This window comes from Oncorhynchus tshawytscha, linkage group LG30 (assembly GCF_018296145.1).
Source record: "Oncorhynchus tshawytscha isolate Ot180627B linkage group LG30, Otsh_v2.0, whole genome shotgun sequence".
Taxonomy (NCBI): Eukaryota; Metazoa; Chordata; class Actinopteri; order Salmoniformes; family Salmonidae; genus Oncorhynchus; species Oncorhynchus tshawytscha.
In genome coordinates, this window is record NC_056458.1 from 8631664 (window position 1) to 8652388 (window position 20725).

General features: G+C 42.9%; 1 pseudogene; it reads right to left on the reverse strand.

Moving 5' to 3' along the window:
* Positions 1-1360: 1360 nt before the first annotated feature.
* Positions 1361-20500, reverse strand: LOC112228171 (annotated as a pseudogene).
* Between the last annotated feature and the right edge of the window lie 225 nt (positions 20501-20725).

Below are 20725 nucleotides of genomic sequence, written 5' to 3' on the forward strand. Positions count from 1 at the left end.
CACAATCTTGCAGGTAGCAGTCACACAGCTGAAGGCATCTAAAAAAAGGAATTATTTAAGACAATAAATGACATACCAGCATAACCATATGGAAAAAAATAGAAGAATTTAACAATATTTTATATGTTCTCCCTGGAACTTGTAAGAAATACATATGGCAGCAAATATACTTACAATATTCATAGGAAATTCTTGTAATATCTGAATTACAGTATATGGGTGGGTAACATTTAGACATAACATACATTTGAAGTGTAATTCTATAAAAAACATACAACAGACATTTTAATTTAGCCTTCTAAGGTCTCACATATGGGACATACACATTTCAAATTACTTGCATGCCACTGTCTGACGTCACTAGCGCACGCAACGACACACTAATTCAAGAAAGATGGAGAGTCCGCAGCGAGGAGGAGCAGGAGGAAGAAAGGGGGGAAAAGAAGAGGAGGAGCAGGAGTGGGAAGGAGGGGGAGGAGAGGAGGAGGAGCAGGTGGAGGAAGGGGACGGGGACGGGGAAAGCAGGATGGGGAGAACAGGAGGAGGAGGAAGGAGGGGGGAGGAGAGGAGGAGGAGCAGGTGGAGGAGGAAGTGGGATGGGGGAAAGTAGGAGGGGGAGGAGGAGCAGCTGGAGGAAGGGGGAAAGCAGGAGGGGGAGAAGAGGAGGGGAGAAGAGGAGGAGCAGGGGGAGGAAGGGGGACACTGGAAAGCAGGAGGAGGGGGAGGAAGGGGACTGGGGAAAGCAGGAGGAGGAGGAGGAGGAAGGGGACGGGGGGAAAGCAGGAGGAGGAGGAGGAGGAAGGGGACGGGGAAAGCAGGAGGAGGAGGAGGAAGGGGATGGGGGAAAGCAGGAGGAGGGGGAGGAAGGGGACGGGGAAAGCAGGAGGAGGAGGAGGAAGGGGACGGGGGAAAGCAGGAGGAGGGGGGGAGGAAGGGACTGGGGAAAGCAGGAGGAGGAGGAGGAGGAGGAGGAGGAGGAGGAAGGGGACGGGGAAAGCAGGAGGAGGAAGGAGACGGGGGAAAGCAGGAGGAGGAGTAGGAAGGGGACGGGGGAAAGCAGGAGGAGGAAGGGGGCAGGGGAAAGCAGGAGGAGGAGGAAGGGGAAGAATGACTGATAGCAGCAGTGAATCTATTTAGATAGTGGTGCTCTCTCAACTATCATTCTCACAATAGCACATTGGTAGTAGTCAGTGACAAATATCAAAGCTAAGCAGGGCTTGGTTAAAACCCTGGATAGGAGGTGCTGCCCAGCTTTAACTATGGAAACTCATACTGGAAAATGTATATACAAATATTGTATTTTTCTTATAGTAATTCTCATGGTTTTTTTACATGTTGACTTGTAAAAAATACTATGTGAAACCCATAAGGAAAGCATTTATTTTGTAGAACATACACCTTTCTTATAATATTCATAGATGACTCATAATTCATATATTTTACTCAAATATGTCATACCATATCTATGTTGTAAACCACAATCATGTATTCAATTGTGTATGTCATATGAGGCATATAACACATATACAAGTACATCACTGACATATAAGGGAAAAACATACAAAATCTTACCAGATCCTTATTAGATAACTTATTAGATATTGGTACAAATACTCTTCTTCTGCCATACAAGATTCTTATTTGATTTTCATGATTATTTTCCATATGGGTAATCAGCTAGACTATGCTGGTAAACCAGGATAGCAAGCTAGACCATGCTGGTCAGACCAGCTAGACCATGCTGGACAACAAACATAACCAGCTAGACAACAAGCATAACCAACTAGACCATGCTGGTCAGACCAGCTAGACTATGCTGGACAACAAGCATAACCAGCTAGACCATGCTGGTCAGACCAGCTAGAACATGCTGAACAACAAGAATAACCAGCTAGATCATGCTGGTCAGACCAGCTAGCTGTCTATGACAGTATAATGAAACCATAAAGAGAGTTCCAGAGCTTCATCTCATGGATATTTAGAGGGCTTCATGGCCACCGGTCAGCTTGTAAAAGAGCTCCTGGTTCAACACCTCTGTCTGCTCTCTGGTGTGTGTGGCAATGAAGATGTAGCCCCGAATGTACTCATGCACAATCTTGCAGGTAGCAGTCACACAGCTGAAGGCAATGTTCAAATTGCCATTGAACTCGATGGCCACCTGGAATAAAGAATAGAGGATTTTGGCAATGAAGCCCTTTCTCAACATCACCAGAGTCATATAAACTCATGGATAAAAAGTTTATCTCGGCATCCAGTATGAAGGAAGTTAGAGGTAGTTTTTCGAGCCAATGCTAACTAGCGTTAGCACAATTACCAGAAGTATATGGTATATATCTACTACCATGCTAGCAGTTACCATAGATTTCCAGTCATTGTGCTAACGCTAGTTTGCAATTGCTCTTATGCTAGTTAGCAACTTCCTTCAAACTGCACGCAGAAGCATAAAAATGGTATCCACGAGTGACTCTGGGAAGTAGATAAAGGGCTTCATTGCCAAAATCCTGAAGTATCCCTTTAATGGTCTTCAGATAAACAGTTAAGTCATAATTAGTTGGGCCAGACCCTAGCATATCGTCAGATGTACATACACAGAGACACTGAACACTGTACACAAGTCATAATATACAGATCTCATTGCAAATGGTGAGGGGAAACCCAGATTTTTGTTGTAAAGAAATTAGTTAAAACCCCAGATCCTTTACCCCCTCCATTGAGCAATGCAACAGTTTCATTTAATTTCCCCAATACAAAATCAAGGACATCTACTGCACTGTACAAACTACACCTTGCTTAGGACCTGCCCCTCTGCTTCAGACTGAGCCTCCTAGCTACAGTTAAAACCAATTCTAATTGACAACCCCAACATCTGTCTCTGAAATTGTCCAAACTATCAAATCAAATCAAATTTTATTTGTCACATACACATGGTTAGCAGATGTTAATGCGAGTGTAGCGAAATGCTTGTGCTTCTAGTTCCGACAATGCAGTAATAACCAACAAGTAATCTAACTAACAATTCCAAAACTACTGTCTTATACACAGTGTAAGGGGATAAAGAATATGTACATAAGGATATATGAATGAGTGATGGTACAGAGCAGCATAGGCAAGATACAGTAGCTGATATCGAGTACAGTATATACATATGAGATGAGTATGTAAACAAAGTGGCATAGTTAAAGTGGCTAGTGATACATGTATTACATAAGGATGCAGTCGATGATATAGAGTACAGTATATACGTATGCATATGAGATGAATAATGTAGGGTATGTAAACATTATATAAGGTAGCATTGTTTAAAGTGGCTAGTGATATATTTACATAATTTCCCATCAATTCCCATTATTAAAGTGGCTGGAGTTGAGTCAGTGTCAGTGTCAGTGTGTTGGCAGCAGCCACTCAATGTTAGTGGTGGCTGTTTAACAGTCTGATGGCCTTGAGATAGAAGCTGTTTTTCAGTCTCTCGGTCCCAGCTTTGATGCACCTGTACTGACCTCGCCTTCTGGATGATAGCGGGGTGAACAGTGAGTTAAACTATCTGCCCCTGTCCCTATTCTAACAGCAATCATAAAATCCAGCCTCATTCTTCTCAGAAAACTGCCTCCATTATACTAACACTGAAAAAACCTGGACTGGACCCCAACACCCTAAGCAATTACATACCAATTTCCAACTTGCCATTTCTATGAAAGGTCCTTGTATGTGTGGTCTCAATACAGCTACATAACTACCGTTCAACCAACAATCTGCATGAACCCTTCTAGACCGGCTTCTGTGCATGGCAGAGAACAAAGGCAGCCCTGGTAAAAGTAACAAATAGCTTGTTGATGGCAGCTGATGATGAAGACACTAGTATCCTTTTACTTCTGGGCATGACAGCAGCATTTGACACACCGAATCATGAGATTCTCATCAGCAGACTTAAGAACTTGCTTAGATTCTCTGGCACAGAGACTGACAGACAAGAATTTGTGACTCTTGGTAATTATAAATCCAACCCTGCCACAGTCACTCAAGGGGTTCCACAGGGCTCTGTACTGGGGGCCACTCTTGTTCTCTATATACATGCTAGCACTTGGTATACTAATCTGAAGATCTGGATGAAACTTTAATATTTATGCAGATGACACACAAAAATACACTACATTAAGAAAAGTATGTGGATCAAATCAAATCAAATCAATTTATATAGCCCTTCTTAGATCAGCTTATATCTCAAAGTGTTGTACAGAAACCCAGCCTAAAACTCCAAACAGAAAGCAATGCAGGTGTAGACACCTGCATGTTGAAAATCATGGGCATTAAAATATGGAGTTGGTCCCCCATTTGCTGCTATTACAGCCTTCACTCTTCTGGGATGGCTTTCCACTAGATGTTGGAACACTGCTGTGGGGAGCATTAGTGAGATCGGGCACTGATGTTGGACGATTAGGCCTGGCTCGCAGTTGGCGTTCCAATTCAATCCAAAGGTGTTCGATGGGTTGTGGTCATGGCTCTGTGCAGGCCAGTGAAGTTCTTCCACACTGATCTCGACAAACCATTTCTGTATGGACCTCGCTTTGTGCAGGGGAGTATTGTCATGCTGAAACAGGAAAGGGCCTTCCCTAAACTGTTGCCACAAAGTTGGAAGCACAGAATCATCTAGAATGCCATTATATGCTGTAGTGTTAATGTGTCTCTTCACTGGAAATAAGGGGCCTAGCCTGAATAATGAAAAACAGCCCCAGACCATTATTCCTCCTCCACTAAACTTTACAGTTGGCACTATTCATTCGGGCAGGTAGTGTTCTCCTGGCATCCGCCAAACCCAGATTTGTCCGTCGGACTGCCAGATGGAGAAACGTGATTCATCACTCCAGAGAACGTGTTTCCACTGCTCCGGAGACCAATGGCGGCGAGCTTTACACCACTCCAGCCGATGCTTGGAATTGTGCATTGTGATCTTAGGCTTGTGTGCGGCTGCTCCATGGAACCCCATTTCATGAAGTTTCTGACGAACAGTTCTTGTGCTGACGTTGCTTCTTAGAGACAGTTTGGAACTCGGTAGTGAGTGTTGCAACCGAGGACAGATGATTTTTATACGCTAAGCGCTTCAGCACTCGGCAGTCCCGTTCTGTGAGCTTGTGTGGCTTACCACTTCGCGGCTGAGCCGTTGTTGCTCCTAGACATTTCCACTTCACAATAACAGCACTTACAGTTGACCGGGGCAGCTCTAGCAGAGCAGGAATTTGACGAACTGACTTGTTGGAAAGGTGGCATCCTATGACGGTGCCACGTTGAATGTCACTGAGCTCTTCACTAAGGCCATTCTACTGACAACCCACAACTTTTCTTTTTTAACTTTCTTTTTTTACCACCTTTTTCTCTCCAATTTCGTCATATCCAATTAGGATCTTGTGTCATCGCTGCAACTCCCCAACGGGCACGGGAGAGGCAAAGGTCGAGTAAACACCTGCTTGCCTAACCCAGTTGAAACATTGTTCAACTGATGACCGAAGTCAGCCTCCCTGCACCCGGCTCACCACAAGGAGTCGCTAGAGTGCAATGAGCCAAGTTAAGCCCCCTCGGCCAAACCCTCCCCTAACCCTATTGACGCTGGTCCAATTGTGCACCACCCTATGGAACTTTCGGTTACGGCCGGTTGTGACACAGCCTGGGATCAAACCCAAGGCTGTAGTGACGCCGCAACACTGCGATACAGTGCCTTAGACCACTGTACAAACTCGGGAGTCCTCATCAACCCACCTCTAACCCACATTGAATCCTGCCTCTCTGCAATAAAAACATAAATGCAACAAAACTTCCTCAAGCTCAACAGTGATAAAATGGAACTCCTCATAGGCACCAAATCCACCTTCACCAAAGCTGGAAACCTCACCCTCATCATTGATGACACCATTGTCTCTTCCTCCCTCCACGCACGCAACCTTGGCATCATCCTGGACTCCACCATCTCCTTTGACCACCACATAAGAGACTGTCAAATCCTCATTCTTCCACCTCCACAACATTGCCAAAGTCAGGTCCTCCCTCTCACGTCCTGCCCCTGAAACCTGCATACATGCATTCATCTCCTTCCGTCTTGACTACTACAATTCACTTCTCTCTGGCAACTCAAGCTCCCTCCATAAGCTCCAAAATCTTCAAAACCCTGCAGCCCGACTCCTCTCCCACAGTCCTGGCAGCACATCCTCCCCCTGTTCTTCCATCAACTTCACTGGTTCCCTGTCTCCCAACGCCGATTACAAGATCCTCTCAGACCTTCATTTCCCCTGCCAACCCACACACGCACTCGGTTCCACCAAAACAGGCCACCTTGTCATTCCCAGGTCGAAGCTCCAGAACTTCGGCGACAGGGCCTTCTCCAGGGTTTCTCCTAGGCTCTGGAACTCCCTCCCTCCAGCCATCCATGAGTCCATCACTATCTTTCAGTCTCTCCTAAAGCCCCACCTCTTTGATAAGGCCTACCCTTAAGCCCCCTCCCACACACACACACACACACACAAGCTAAGAAATACACTACAAAGACACTCCTTTCTTCAACATACTGAGCAGCACCTAACCCTTACCCTAAACCGGGTTCGCATCCTAATGACCAATCCCGCCCCTTATCCTAAACCAGGTTTGTATCCAAATCCCAACACTCTTCTCCCCATACTGACACATCACACTCTTTCCCTTCTTTGAGCCAGCCCCTCTCTTTACTCATATTCTGATGTTTTGTTTTGACTCCTGTTTTTCATTTCCTTTCTACAACTGTAAAGCGATTTCGGGCCATTGAAAAGTGCAGTAAGTCCCATGTATTATTATAACAGCTAAGTGAGTTGTTAGATGCATTTTTCCCCTTACCGCATCACTTTATACACAGAAGATCACTGATAAAACATAAAATAAATGTGTTTATCTGTCTCTCTGTGATCACCCGTAACTTCACAACGAAGTCGACTACAAATACAAAGCTGCCAATGTCTTTGCAATTGTTACGAACAAGAGAAGCACAAAAATATGCTTCAAATGAAAAACTGAGATCACTGCATTAAAATATAAATAGCCTACTGTCATGACGTTGCCCTCTTTGGGTACATCGAGCACCATCCCCCGCTCTCTGCTTCTACAACCAGACTGCTGTGGTCAGAGAGAGGTCATAAATTCCTGAGGAGAAGACCCTGCCTCATGGCCACACAGTATAAGAGACAGAGTGAATTTTCATAGAGAACAAAACTTGAGGTCCGAACAAATTTCATGTTCCGGAGAAGGTATAAAAGATCGGCGAAGAATCCAGTTACAAACTGGTCTGTTTGTTACAACTTGGGGAAGCTCATGGAAGACAGTGTGGCCACATTACCATAATGCTGTTTATATAATAGCCTCAGATATGAGGTTTATTTCTAATTGTTGTATAAGATGAATGAGTGAGTATGAAACTGTTTGTAAAATTGTGTCATGTGATTTTGGACTGTTTAATGAAGGAAACTCCAATTCCCTTTTGAGTTTAACTAAATCAGAGGACCGCCCATGAGCCCAGTTGCAGTCAGCCATCCTGGGACAGCCCCTTTTCTGCAATTCCGAATAAAACCCAACTTTGAGAAATCCTCAGGCAGACCATGTTTCTCTCAATCACGGGAGTACAAAGGTTGCAGACCATTGCTGAATCTTTTAACCATACCACGTGGTTAAACTTTTAGACTATCGATACCGACAGAATAAGAACAAGTCTTTGATATTAATTACTAGTCTGCAGCTAGGAATTCGGTATCATTGAACGCGAAGAACGACAACTGCTGAAACATCTATTCTACAACAACATGAATGAATGTCACTCTGAACTATCCACTATAACCACGACAGAGAGAGAGAGACGGACAATTCTACAAAATAAACACATTTTTCAACAGCGATCAAGACGACACACTGACAGTAAATATATATATTGATTGCAATTGTTCCTGAATGAGTGAGTGTTCATGTGTAAAGGATTAGCATTTCAATTGTTAGAATTATTAACTCTGTAGTGACTTCTTAGTCGACCCCCACTTCCCTTTTGTCTAACGAGCCGCGATGCCGGTTTAGCCCACTAGGGCACATTCTCCTATCATTTCTTGTAACCATATTTACCTCGTTGTTTTGTTTATGCATTTCTGTGAATTACTTAGTTAGTAATAAATAAATGATTTAAGACAATTGATGTATGGATGACTCATAGTGAAGACTGGGTTCATGCAGATAACCAACCATTTGGAATGAGACTGACGTGAGGTAAAATAAAGAAGACTATTGATCAGATATGAAAATATCTGAAAGGTTATATTGGGAAATTATACCTTTGTAATCTGAATATTTTCCTTGGTGCCCCGACTTCCTAGTTAATTACAGTTACATGATTAATCAGTTTGATCGCGTAATACTAATTACAGAGATTCTTTGATAAAAACTAAGTCTTCAATTCAATGATAGTAAAGACACGACACTACCTACAGTACAAGCTACATAGGCCAGTATTTCATGTTCATTCAATTTTGTTTTATTTATTATTTGGCTACTTTCTGTCATTTTAGCCTCAATATATTTCATGATATGTAGCCTAATGTGCGCAATGATGTGCCAAATCTTGATTAAGGGCATTATTACAAGGTTAGCATTAGAATAAGCCGCCTCAATATTTGCAGCCATAGGTGATAATATCTCTCTAGGAGCTGATCCATCGTCATTATTGTGGAATAATATTAAGGTAAAATTTAAATGGAGAAAGCGGATCTGAGAGCAGCACTGCTTTTCTTTCGAACCTATCAGTATCGACACATGCCTTAATGACGCACGTAGCGACTGACCGTTCTCTCTGCATGGTGTTTTGGGTAACACATGTTACATCTTTGGCCGTTATAGGAAAGCTGCATCGTTAAAATACTCGTAAGGCTAAGTTCCATTGCTATCGGGAAACCAGGCCCTGGTCACACCAGTCCACAAATCTGTGCAGCATGGGTGACAGGCCCTGGACACACCAGTCCACAAATCTGTGCAGCATGGGTGACAGGCCCTGGTCACACCAGTCCACAAATCTGTGCAGCATGAGTGACAGGCCTTGATATGGCCTCTCGGCTCTGGAATGTTCTACCTGCACATTCATTTTTGTGTGTTTTGTTTTATACCTTATGCACATTGAGCCTGGGAAATGCCCTTTACAAATGAAATATTATTATTATTATTACATATTTGATAGAATACAGACCAAGTAAGAGATACATGAAGAAACATAATTAGGTAGAACGTGAGACGTGTAGCTGCTGGATATCCCAGTTGACATTCCACTGCTTCATGGTGTTGTATCTCCACGTCTTCACCACATCTCCGGTGCCGAGGTCAATGCGGGTGAGATGGTTGTTGGTGACACCAAGGACCTCATCTTTACGGCATCCCTTAAACCTGTGTTTATACACGAATTTGGGTAATTTCAAGTGAGATCAGATTTAGTGCTATGTTGACAAGGCAGATAGATATCTGTAAACTATTCCCCCTCAGGAGACTGAAAAGATTTGGCATGGGTCCTCAGATCCTCAAAAGGTTCTACAGCTGCACCATCTAGAGCATCCTGACTGGTTGCATCGCTGCCTGGTATGGCAACTGCTCGGCCTCCAACCGCAAGGCATTACAGAGGTTAGTGCATACGGCCCAGTACATCACTGGAGCCAAGCTGCCTGCCATCCAGGACCTCTATATCAGGCAGTGTCATATCAAGCCCTAGAAATTGTCAGACTCCAGCCACCCAAGTCATAGACTGTTCTCTCTGCTACCGCATGGCAAGCAGTACCGGAGCGCCAAGTCGAGGTCCAAAGGGCTTCTTAACAGCTTCTACCCCCAAGCCATAAGACTCCTGAACAGCTAATCAAAGGGCTGTTACACCGCTACTACTCTCTGTTTATAATCTATGCATAATTTATGCATAGTCACTTTAACTCTATCTACATGTACATACAACCTAAATTACCTCGCCTGACCGGTGCCCCCGCACATTGACTCTGTACTGGTACCCCCTGTATATACCCTCGCTTGTTATTTTACTGCTGCTGTTTCATTATTTGTTACTTTTATTTTCTACTTATCTATTTTATGCAAAACACTTTTTTTTCTTAACTTCTTAAAGCATTGTTGGTTAAGGGCTTGTAAGTGAGCATTTCACTGTAAGGTCTACTACACCTGTTGTATTCTGCGCATGTGACAAATACAATTTGACTATTTGACAAAAAGACATGTACTCACCTCACCACAAGATAACACACCCCGAATTCAGGTAGAGCCTGCCAGATCTGAAGAAACCTGAGGAGAGCATCTGTTAGAGAGAGCTGGGCCACATTCTGATAGGCTTCCAGGATGCGAGGAGTTAGCTGACAGAGCAGAGGAATGGTTAGAATCCCTGGAGACGGAATCTTATTTTTTGCTTCTCTTACCATACATTCGAGTTCCGCCCAGATCACATGACTCTTGCCTGTTTGGACTTGTACTTTTTGTGGTTGCGTGGGGATACAAGGCCGTGTGTGTTGATGATGTCATAAGTCTGAGCAGCATTGACCCCGGGGGTGGTTCGCTACATGGCCAGGAAGGACTGGATATTCTGCACCTCATTAGAGAAGGAGCTGTCTGCTAGGGTCTTCCCCTTGGAGGCTAAACGGCAAGCTGCCATCCACCTGCTGTACTGCAGCTCCTAGTGGAAGGGGGAGGAATGGACATATGGAAAGATGGAAAGAAACCATAGCATAGTGAGATATAGTACATTTATATGTAGGGTCAGGGTGACACTGAAGAGGAAACTGTTCTCATAGCAGTTGGGTCTATTCCTTGGGACAGGTTTCCATATCCACATTTGATTTGATTTGATTTGAGGTTACAGTGGGGCAAAAAAGTATTTAGTCAGCCACCAATTGTGCAAGTTCTCCCACTTAAAAAGATGAGAGAGGCCTGTAATTTTCATCATAGGTACACTTCAACTATGTTAGACGAAATGAGAAAAAAAAATCCAGAAAATCACATTTTAGGAATTTTTATGAATTTATTTGCAAATTATGGTGGAAAATAAGTATTTGGTCACCTACAAACAAGCAAGATTTCTGGCTCTCACAGACCTGTAACTTCTTCTTTAAGAGGCTCCTCTGTCCTCCACTCGTTACCTGTATTAATGGCACCTGTTTGAACTTGTTATCAGTATAAAAGACAACCTCAAACAGTCACACTCCAAACTCCACTATGGCCAAGACCAAAGAGCTGTCAAAGGACACCAGAAACAAAATTGTAGACCTGCACCAGGCTGGGAAGACTGAATCTGCAATAGGTAAGCAGCTTGGTTTGAAGAAATCAACTGTGGCAGCAATTATTAGGAAATGGAAGACATACAAGACCACTGATAATCTCCCTCGATCTGGGGCTCCACGCAAGATCTCACCCCGTGGGGTCAAAATGATCACAAGAACGGTGAGCAAAAATCCCAGAACCACACGGGGGGACCTAGTGAATGACCTCCAGAGAGCTGGGACCAAAGTAACAAAGCCTACCATCAGTAAAACACTACGCCACCAGGGACTCAAATCCTGCAGTGCCAGACGTGTCCCCCTGCTTAAGCCAGTACATGTCCAGGCCCGTCTGAAGTTTGCTAGAGAGCATTTGGATGATCCAGAAGAAGATTGGGAGAATGTCATATGGTCAGATGAAACCAAAATATAACTTTTTGGTAAAAACTCAACTCGTCGTGTTTGAAGGACAAAGAATGCTGAGTTGCATCCAAAGAACACCATACCTACTGTGAAGCATGGGGGTGGAAACATCATGCTTTGGGGCTGTTTTTCTGCAAAGGGACCAGGATGACTGATCCGTGTAAATGAAAGAATGAATGGGGCCATGTATCGTGAGATTTTGAGTGAAAACTTCCTTCCATCAGCAAGGGCATTGAAGATGAAATGTGGCTGGGTCTTTCAGCATGACAATGATCCCAAACACACCGCCCGGGCAACGAAGGAGTGGCTTCGTAAGAAGCATTTCAAGGTCCTGGAGTGGCCTAGCCAGTCTCTAGATCTTAACCCCATAGAAAATCTTTGGAGGGAGTTGAAAGTCTGTGTTGCCCAGCAACAGCCCCAAAACATCACTGCTCTAGAGGAGATCTGCATGGAGGAATGGGCCAAAATACCAGCAACAGTGTGTGAAAACCTTGTGAAGACTTACAGAAAACATTTGACCTCTGTCATATAAAAAAAGTATTGAGATAAACTTTTGTTATTGACCAAATACTTATTTTCCAACATAATTTGCAAATAAATTCCTTAAAAATCCTACAATGTGATTGTCTGGATTTTATTTTCTTATTTTGTCCGTCATAGTTGAAGTGTACCTATGATGAAAATTACAGGCCTCTCTCATTTTTTAAAAGTGGGAGAACATGCACAATTGGTGGCTGACTAAATACTTTTTTGCCCCACTGTATATACATGTACATTAATCAGTGGTCAAATTCGAATAGCTTTTTACTTATAGGAAGAGTGCTTCGAACAGAGTGAGCTGAGCATTTAGTTCCTTCCATTCTCACAGCGTAGGTAGACCTCATTCATGCCCTGAGCCCCAGGAATCAGCAGTCTGATGCAGAACTTCTGACCAGCCACACTAACGTCTGGGACCACCTCACAGCCTGGGGAGCACAGCACTTCCTTATGGGACCTCATTTGGCTTGTTAATAAAGTCACCAGTGAAGAAATGTCATTATATCTAGAATGTCCTTTCTGATGCTCTACGTACTAACCATCTTCGTGTCAACTTGTGTGGTTGTGGTTCTATGTGAAAATGTGGTCTGAATGTAGAGTATGTGCACATGGGTGGGCATTTTCACCACAGTGAATGTCAGTACATATGACCTTTGAGGTTCATCTGCTGAATGGGCTCCGTGAGGCTCTCCTCTTTACTCTTGTAATAGGAGATGGATGTGTTGTTGAACGTAAACCAGAACTGCTTATAGCCCTTTAGTGTCAGTCTCTTTGGTCTAGGAGAGAGTGAGATGAAACAAACTAGAATTCTAAGGGTTTTCAGCAACATTGGAAAGGGTACGCAGTTGTATGTCTGTGTGAGTGAGCATGTCAATATAACCGTAGCTGCGGTTAGTGTGTGTTTGCTTGTGTGTGTGTGTGTCTGTAAACACTCATCCAGACTATCAGTCTCATATATCTTGTGTGATCGATATCCAATCTAAAATCCATGGCAGGAAAAGCAGAAAGATGGATGTGAGTCAGAGGGCGTTCAGCCAGCCAGCAGTGATGTATGTTCTCAACCCATCTTACCTGAAGATGTTCAAGTAGTCATGCAGCTCTGGTGCTACCCTCATTGTTTCCTGTGAAGAGATAAAACCCTGTGTCTATTTTTTGTCATGTGCGGTTACAATTCAACTTTTTCCATGTCACTTTTTTTGTTTCCTTTACAAACCAGCCCTGATCACCATTACAGACTGCTACAGTATGGTGGAGAATCAGAGGGACTAACAAGCATGTCTTCAGCGCTGCTCTCCTCTGCATCCATCTTCACCTCCAAACACTGAAGGGCAGAGTCAATGTCATCCATGGCAGGACATGATGTCATCAGCCGGGGCTCTGACAGAGACACCTTTACCAATCTGGTCCTGAGGATAGCACACGCACAAATGTATAACCGTGTGAAAGATAAGGGAAGCTATGTGTCATAGACAGAGAATAACCTTTGGGGACAGTTCTTGTTTGTTTACCTGAAGGGCAGCAAAGAGCATCATCTCTTCCTCTGTGCAGGCAACATCCTCCAACAAGATGGCCCAGCGAGCCTGCTCAAACATCTGGGTCAGACGGACTGCGTCATACTGGAGACGGAGACAAGGTAGATAAAGTGACCGATTACACACAGCACAGTTCATGGCCACCATGAGGTAGAAGAAGGAAATAATCGATAGCCCCTCAGAAAGCATGTTGCAGGCCTACCTGTCATGCTCCTGCACTCATGCTCCTGCACGGGGCATCTTGGTGATAGCCTCAGGAGCAGGTAGGCTGACAGACAACATCTTATACACAGCCTCAGTCTGGGGTGAGTCAGCAAAGTGCACAGGCATGCCATTGGACAGGGTGTGAGCTGGACCTGTCGTTATTACACATGCAGTTAGGATATGTTACATGACATTTGATATGTACTGTACAGCGAAAGCTATTGTACTTAATGTTGCCCATCCATTTTGAAATTTGATGTGTACCACCAATTCCACTGGACCTACCTGATGAGATACGAAGGCTTGTTAGATCATATACTACTACTTCCTCCTCCGTGTCTTTCTTCTTTTTCTTCTCCTCCACCGGCCGTAACAACGACCGCTCCTCTGGGTGACGCATGTCTGAGAATGAGCAGTGCGAGGGAATACTGATTAACACCTGCAACAATAAACCTCTAGTTAGAGAGCTCGGTATAGCCCAGATGCACTTCTTCAGGTACTTGCAGATTCGCAACTTTACAAAAAAGATTTCTTTCCCATCTCTCCCACCCACCAGCTGGCTTGATGAATGTTTGAACCTGGATCCGCATGTAAAGGGACATACAGTCTTTCTATGGTGTATGACATTATTCAGAATATGATATGCCCCACTCTTGACAATGTAAAGCATTCATGGGAGGTGAGATTGGAGGTGAGATTTCTGAGTAAAGGTTCTGAATACTTATGTCAATAAGGTATTTCAGTTTTTTATTTTTAATACATTTGCAAAAATTTCTGAAAGCCTGTTTTTGCTTTGTAATCATCTGGTATTGTGTGTAGATTGATAAGGGGGAAAAAATATTTAATCAATTTTAGAAAAAAACTGTAAACATAACAACATGTGGAAAAAAGTTGAGGGATCTGAATACTTTCCAAATGCACTGTATTCCTGTATTCCGGTAATGACTAAAAATTATTTCAATACCATGGACTAATATCGAATTCATTTAGGTCATTTCCAGACCATATGTATAAGTTGTCCATAGCCCCTACAACAGTGCCAACATTTTTCAGACACAGAAGGTTGCATGAGTTTCAATTTCCTAGGGGTCAAATATTCTCTATACAGAAATTTGAAATGGATACAATTATTCAAAACATAATTTTTTTCCAGATATGTTCCCATGTTTCAGAAGAAAGGTGGACACCTAAATCATTCTCCCAGCACAATTCTACACGTGGCATACACAAGATCTGGAGTGAGAAAGGATTTGATCAAATTGATTAGCTAAGTGACTATTGTACTTAACATTTCAGTTTTCCAATTCAGTAGACTTTGGAGATCTTCTCTCCCACATGTTTAGAAAAATGTGACCTTATTTGTAAGTAGAGTAGGAAGACTTTATTGGGAAAATGTCATTAATTTCTGATTTGTTCAAATGATCCCATATTGTTCTCATCAAATAAATTCTCTATTTACCACAATGTTTTCCATTATTCAACAAACCCCAATTTTACCAAAGAGGGGCTTGGGGTGAATGATTCCAACACAGCTAAAAATTGTATGTATGTATGTATAATCTCACAGAAAGATTTTAAAATGGGATTCTTTATCCCTTCCCAGTACTTTGGATTGTACCACAGGGCCCGAAGAGACAACGAACATTTGTTAATGTCAAAGACCTCTTGTTCTATGACCTCCCAAGGAGTGGGATTGTTGTTATAAGCCCATTTAAGAGGGTACCTTGCAATAAATAACCAATTGTTTTTTCTGAATATCAGGAAGGCCCAGGCCACCTCTATTTCTGTCCATTGATCATTTTGAATGGCTGACTCAAGGGGGTTTGTTTCTCTCGCCAATGAAACTTCCTGAAAAAAGTAATGAACTTCTTGAACCATTCTCCTGAAAAGGGGAGAGGGATTACACTGGGGAGGTATGTTATAGCTGGGCTAGACAATCTGGACCCTCTCTTTCTAAAATTATCCACCGAAATTGTTGCAACCGTTATTACTAGCCTGTTCAACCTTTCGCATCGTCTGAGATCCACAAAGATTGGAAAGCTGCCGTGGTCATCCCCTTCTTCAAAGGGGAGACACTCTAGACCCAAACTGTTATAGACATATATCCATCCTGCCATGCCTTTCTAAAATCTTTGAAAGCCAAATTAACAAACAGATCACCGACCATTTCAAATCCCACCGCACATTCTCCACTATGCAATCTGGTTTCCGAGCTGGTCATTGGTACACCTCAGCCACGATCAAGGTCCTAAATGATATCATAACCACCATCGATAAAAGACTGTACTGTGCAGCCGTTTTCAGCGACCTGGCCAAGGCTTTTGTCTCAGTCAATCACCGCATTTTTATCGGCAGACTCAATAGCCTTGGCTTCTCAAATGACTGACTCGCCTTGTTCACCAACTACTTCACAGACAGAGTTCATTGTGTCAAATCGGAGGGTCTGTTGTCTGGACCTGTTGCTGTCTCTATGGGTGTGCCACAGGGTTCAATTCTCAGGCTGACTCTTTTCTCAGTATATATCAATGATGTCGCTCTTGCTGCTGGTGATTCTCTGATCCAACTCTACGCAGACGACACCATTCTGTATACATCTGGCCCTTCTTTGGACACTGTGTTAACAAACCTCCAAACAAGCTTCAATGCCATACAAAATCCATACTCCTTCCGTGGCCTCCAACTGCTTTTAAATGCTAGTGAAACTAAATGCATGCTCTTCAACCGATTACTGCCCACGCCCGCCCGACTAGCATCACTACTCTGGACGGTTCTGACTTAGAATATGTGGACAACTACAAATATCTAGGTGTCTGGTTAGACTGTAAACTCTCCTTCCAGACTCACATTAAGCATCTCCAATCCAAAATTAAATCTAGTATCAGCTTCCAATTTCACAGCAAAGCCTCCTTCACTCATGCTGCCAAATATACCCTCGTAAAACTGACTATCCTACTGATCCTTGACTTCGGCGATGTCATTTACAAAATAGCCTCCAACACTCTACTCAGCAAACTGGATGTAGTCTAATACAGTGACATCCGTTTTGTCACCAAAGCACCATATACTACCCACCACTGCGACCTGTATGCTCTCGTTGGCTGGCCCTCACTACATAATTGTTGCCAAACCCACTGGCTCCAGGTCATCTAAGTCTTTGCTAGGTAAAGCCCCGCCTTATCTCAGCACACTGGTCACCAGCAACACCCACCTGTAGCAGGTATATTTCACTGGTCATCCCCAAAGCCAACACTTCATTGGCCGCCTTTCCTTCCAGTTCTCTGCTGCCAATGACTGGAACGAATTGCAAAAATCACTGAAGCTGGAGTCTTATATCTCCCTCTCTAACTTTAAGCATCAGCTGTCGGAGCAGCTTACCGATCACTGTACACAGCCAATCTGGAAATAGCACACCCAACTACCTCATCCCCATATTGCTATTTATCCTCTTGCTCTTTTGCACCCCAGAATCTCAACTTGCACATCATCATCTGCACATCTATCACACACAGTGTTAATACTAAATTGTAATTATTTTGCCTCTATGGCCTATTTATTGCCTTACCTCCCAACTCTACTACATTTTAACACACTGTACATAGATTTTATATTGTATTATTGACTGTACGTTTGTTTATGTGTAACTGTGTTGTTGTTTTTAAATCACACTGCTTTGCATTATCTTGGCCAGGTCGCATTTGTAAATGATAACTTGTTCTCAACTGGCCTAACTGGTTAAATAAAATGTAAAAATATGTGGAAGAATGTTAATTTTTATTTTGTCTATTTTACTCAATGTTTTATATATACACTAGATTTCTGACAGACAGCGCTGTTTTGAAGCCACCGCGCCTCCATCTTGGCACTCCCCCATCAAGCTATGGAAATGCCTTTATTAATGTCTATTTGTTTTTGCCACGTTTATTCTATTGGACACCTTAATGCATACTTTTACATTATATTAAACAAACAAATAATACATGAAAAAACGTACACATATTATGTGATCTAAAAATATAAAAAGTAAAGTGTTAGTCCCATGTTTAATGTGCTGAAATAAAAGATCCCAGAAATGTTCCATATGTTCAAAAACCTTATTTTGCTTGAATTTTGTGCACAAATTTGTTTACATCCCGGTTAGTGAGTATCTGACAGGTGTGGCATATCAAGAAGCTGATTAAACAGCAAATTTGGCAGTACATCCAACCGGCCTCACAATCGCAGACCACGTGTAACCACGCCAGCCCAGCACCTCCACATGCGACTTCTTCACATGTGGGATGGTCTGAGACCAATCACCCAGACAGCTGATGAAACTGTGGGTTTGCACAACCAAAGAACTTCTGCACAAACTGTCATAAACCGTCTCAGGGAAGCTCATCTGCCTGCTCGTCATCCTACCCAGGGTCTTGACCTGACCGAAGTTCGGCAATGTAACCCACTTCAGTGGACAAATGCTCACCTACGATGACCACTGGCATGGTGGAGAAGTGTGCTCTTCAAGTATGAATCCCGGTTTCAACTGTACAGGACAGATGGTGTCATGTGGGCATGCAGTTTGCTGATGTCAACATTGTAAACAGAGTGCCCCATGGTGGCGGTGGGGTTATGATATGGACAGGCATTTTACATTTTATCAATGGCAATTTGAATGCACAGAGATACCTTGATGAGATCCTGAGGCCCATTGTCGTGTCAATCATCTGCCGCCATCACCTCACGTTTCAGCATGATAATGCACGGTCCCATGTCATGAGAATCTGTGCACAATTCCTGGAAGCTGAAAATGGCCCAGTTTTTTCATGGCCTGCATACTCACCAGACATGTTATCCATTGAGCATGTTTGGGATGCTCTGGATCGACGTGTACAGCAGCGCGTTCCTGTTCCCGCCAATATCCAGCAACTTCAAATCACATTTTATTTGTCACATACACATGGTTAGCAGATGTCAATGCGAGTGTAGAGAAATGCTTGTGCTTCTAGTTCCGACAATGCAGTAATAACAAACGAGTAATCTAACCTAACAATTCCACAACTACTACCTTATACACACAAGTGTAAAGGGATAAAGAATATGTACATAAAGATACATGAATGAGTGATGGTACAGAACGGCATAGGCAAGATGCAGTAGATGGTGTTCACAAAGCCATTGAAGACATTTTTTTAAAGGTATCTGTGACCATTAGATGCATATCTGTATTCCCAGAAATGTGAAATCCACACAGTAGATTAGGGCCTATTGAATTTATTTTAATGGACTGATTTGCTTATGTGAACTGTAACTCAGTAAAGTCTTTTAATTTGTTACACGTTGCGTTTATATTTTTGTTCAGTGTATAAAAACATTTACCAGAATATTTTGTTTCCTATATAACTAATTGGCCAATACATACGTAGCATCAGCAATCCAGGGTTTATATACATCATTGACTTCACCACAATTTTTATGCCTTCTTGTTTTTAATTGGAAGTCCGATACCAAGCCATCACATGCTCACTGGGTTATGGAATGTTATGGCCTATCTCAAAGCTAAAATATTTCACCCGTGGCTCCACTCAATAGTTAGTTTTACAAGGTCTGGCAGCCATTCCTCAACTACTTTGAGAGTAACCTCTCTGCTGAGAACTTAATGTAGCCTCTGCACCCCCTGTTGCCTTATTATATTTGGTTGTTTCTCTCCTTAATTTCCACCAGCGGTTCCATAGGATAGTACCCATGTAATCTTAATTGATGCGTCCAGGTGTAACAGGGGAATTTAGTTATTGTACCTGATGTTGTATAATGTTTGTTACTGTAGATAATGTTCCGCTTTTATGTGTTCCAATTACAATAATATCTGCAACAATAACTTCTTACTTTTATTTAGGTAGGAACTCCTCATACATGTACTTACTCAGCAGACGACAGACCCCCATAACAGTTTGGAAGACTGGACGAGAGAAGCAGGCCTGAAGCCTCAGAGTGGTCCCGTTGTGTAGGCCCAGTGTCAGGGTCTTGTGCTGGGGGAGGGGCTCAGGCGAACATCGGCATGGATCTCATACCACTCAAGAGTACACGAGAGCTGGAGCAGCTACTGCTGCTTCTGCTCCCACCACAGGGCATGGTCTGACCAGTCCTGCTTTATCTCTGGGGTGGACAGAGGAGTCTGTCACTGCTTTATATTAACACATTTATGGCGTGTCTCATAGACACTTTGAATCTTGTTTTGAAATCAATATTCATGTTCTGATTTACAGATTGTGGAGTACGTCTATAATCACTTACTACACCCCACGATTAAAAGATATCAACAAGCCTGAGAAATAACAAAATAGATACTCATATGCAATCTAAAAATATACTGTATCTTAAATATAGTCCCAAGATGGAAGTTGAAGTGTATGTTGGTAGGGAACTCGCGTGTCTTCTCCACAATTCTGAATAGACACCACCAATGTGCAGGTCTGAGGTCACGCTAACTTTGAAGGGTGTAGCCTCAAGGCCAAGCTCCTCCACTGTCACAGACAGATCCCAAGCAGCCATACTTACAGAGGGAAAATATAGCACTCATCTTTTATTATTGGTATTAATTGTGATAAGTGATGCTACATTATGGCTTTAACAATAAACTCTCGTTTGAAGTCGCTGTATTACAATGTGATAATACAACCATCGGGTTATGCCACATTAAAGATAGTAACACACATTAACACATTTTTTCAATTAAAGCAAAAAGTAAAGTAAAATGCTGAACTCTGATAGTGTACG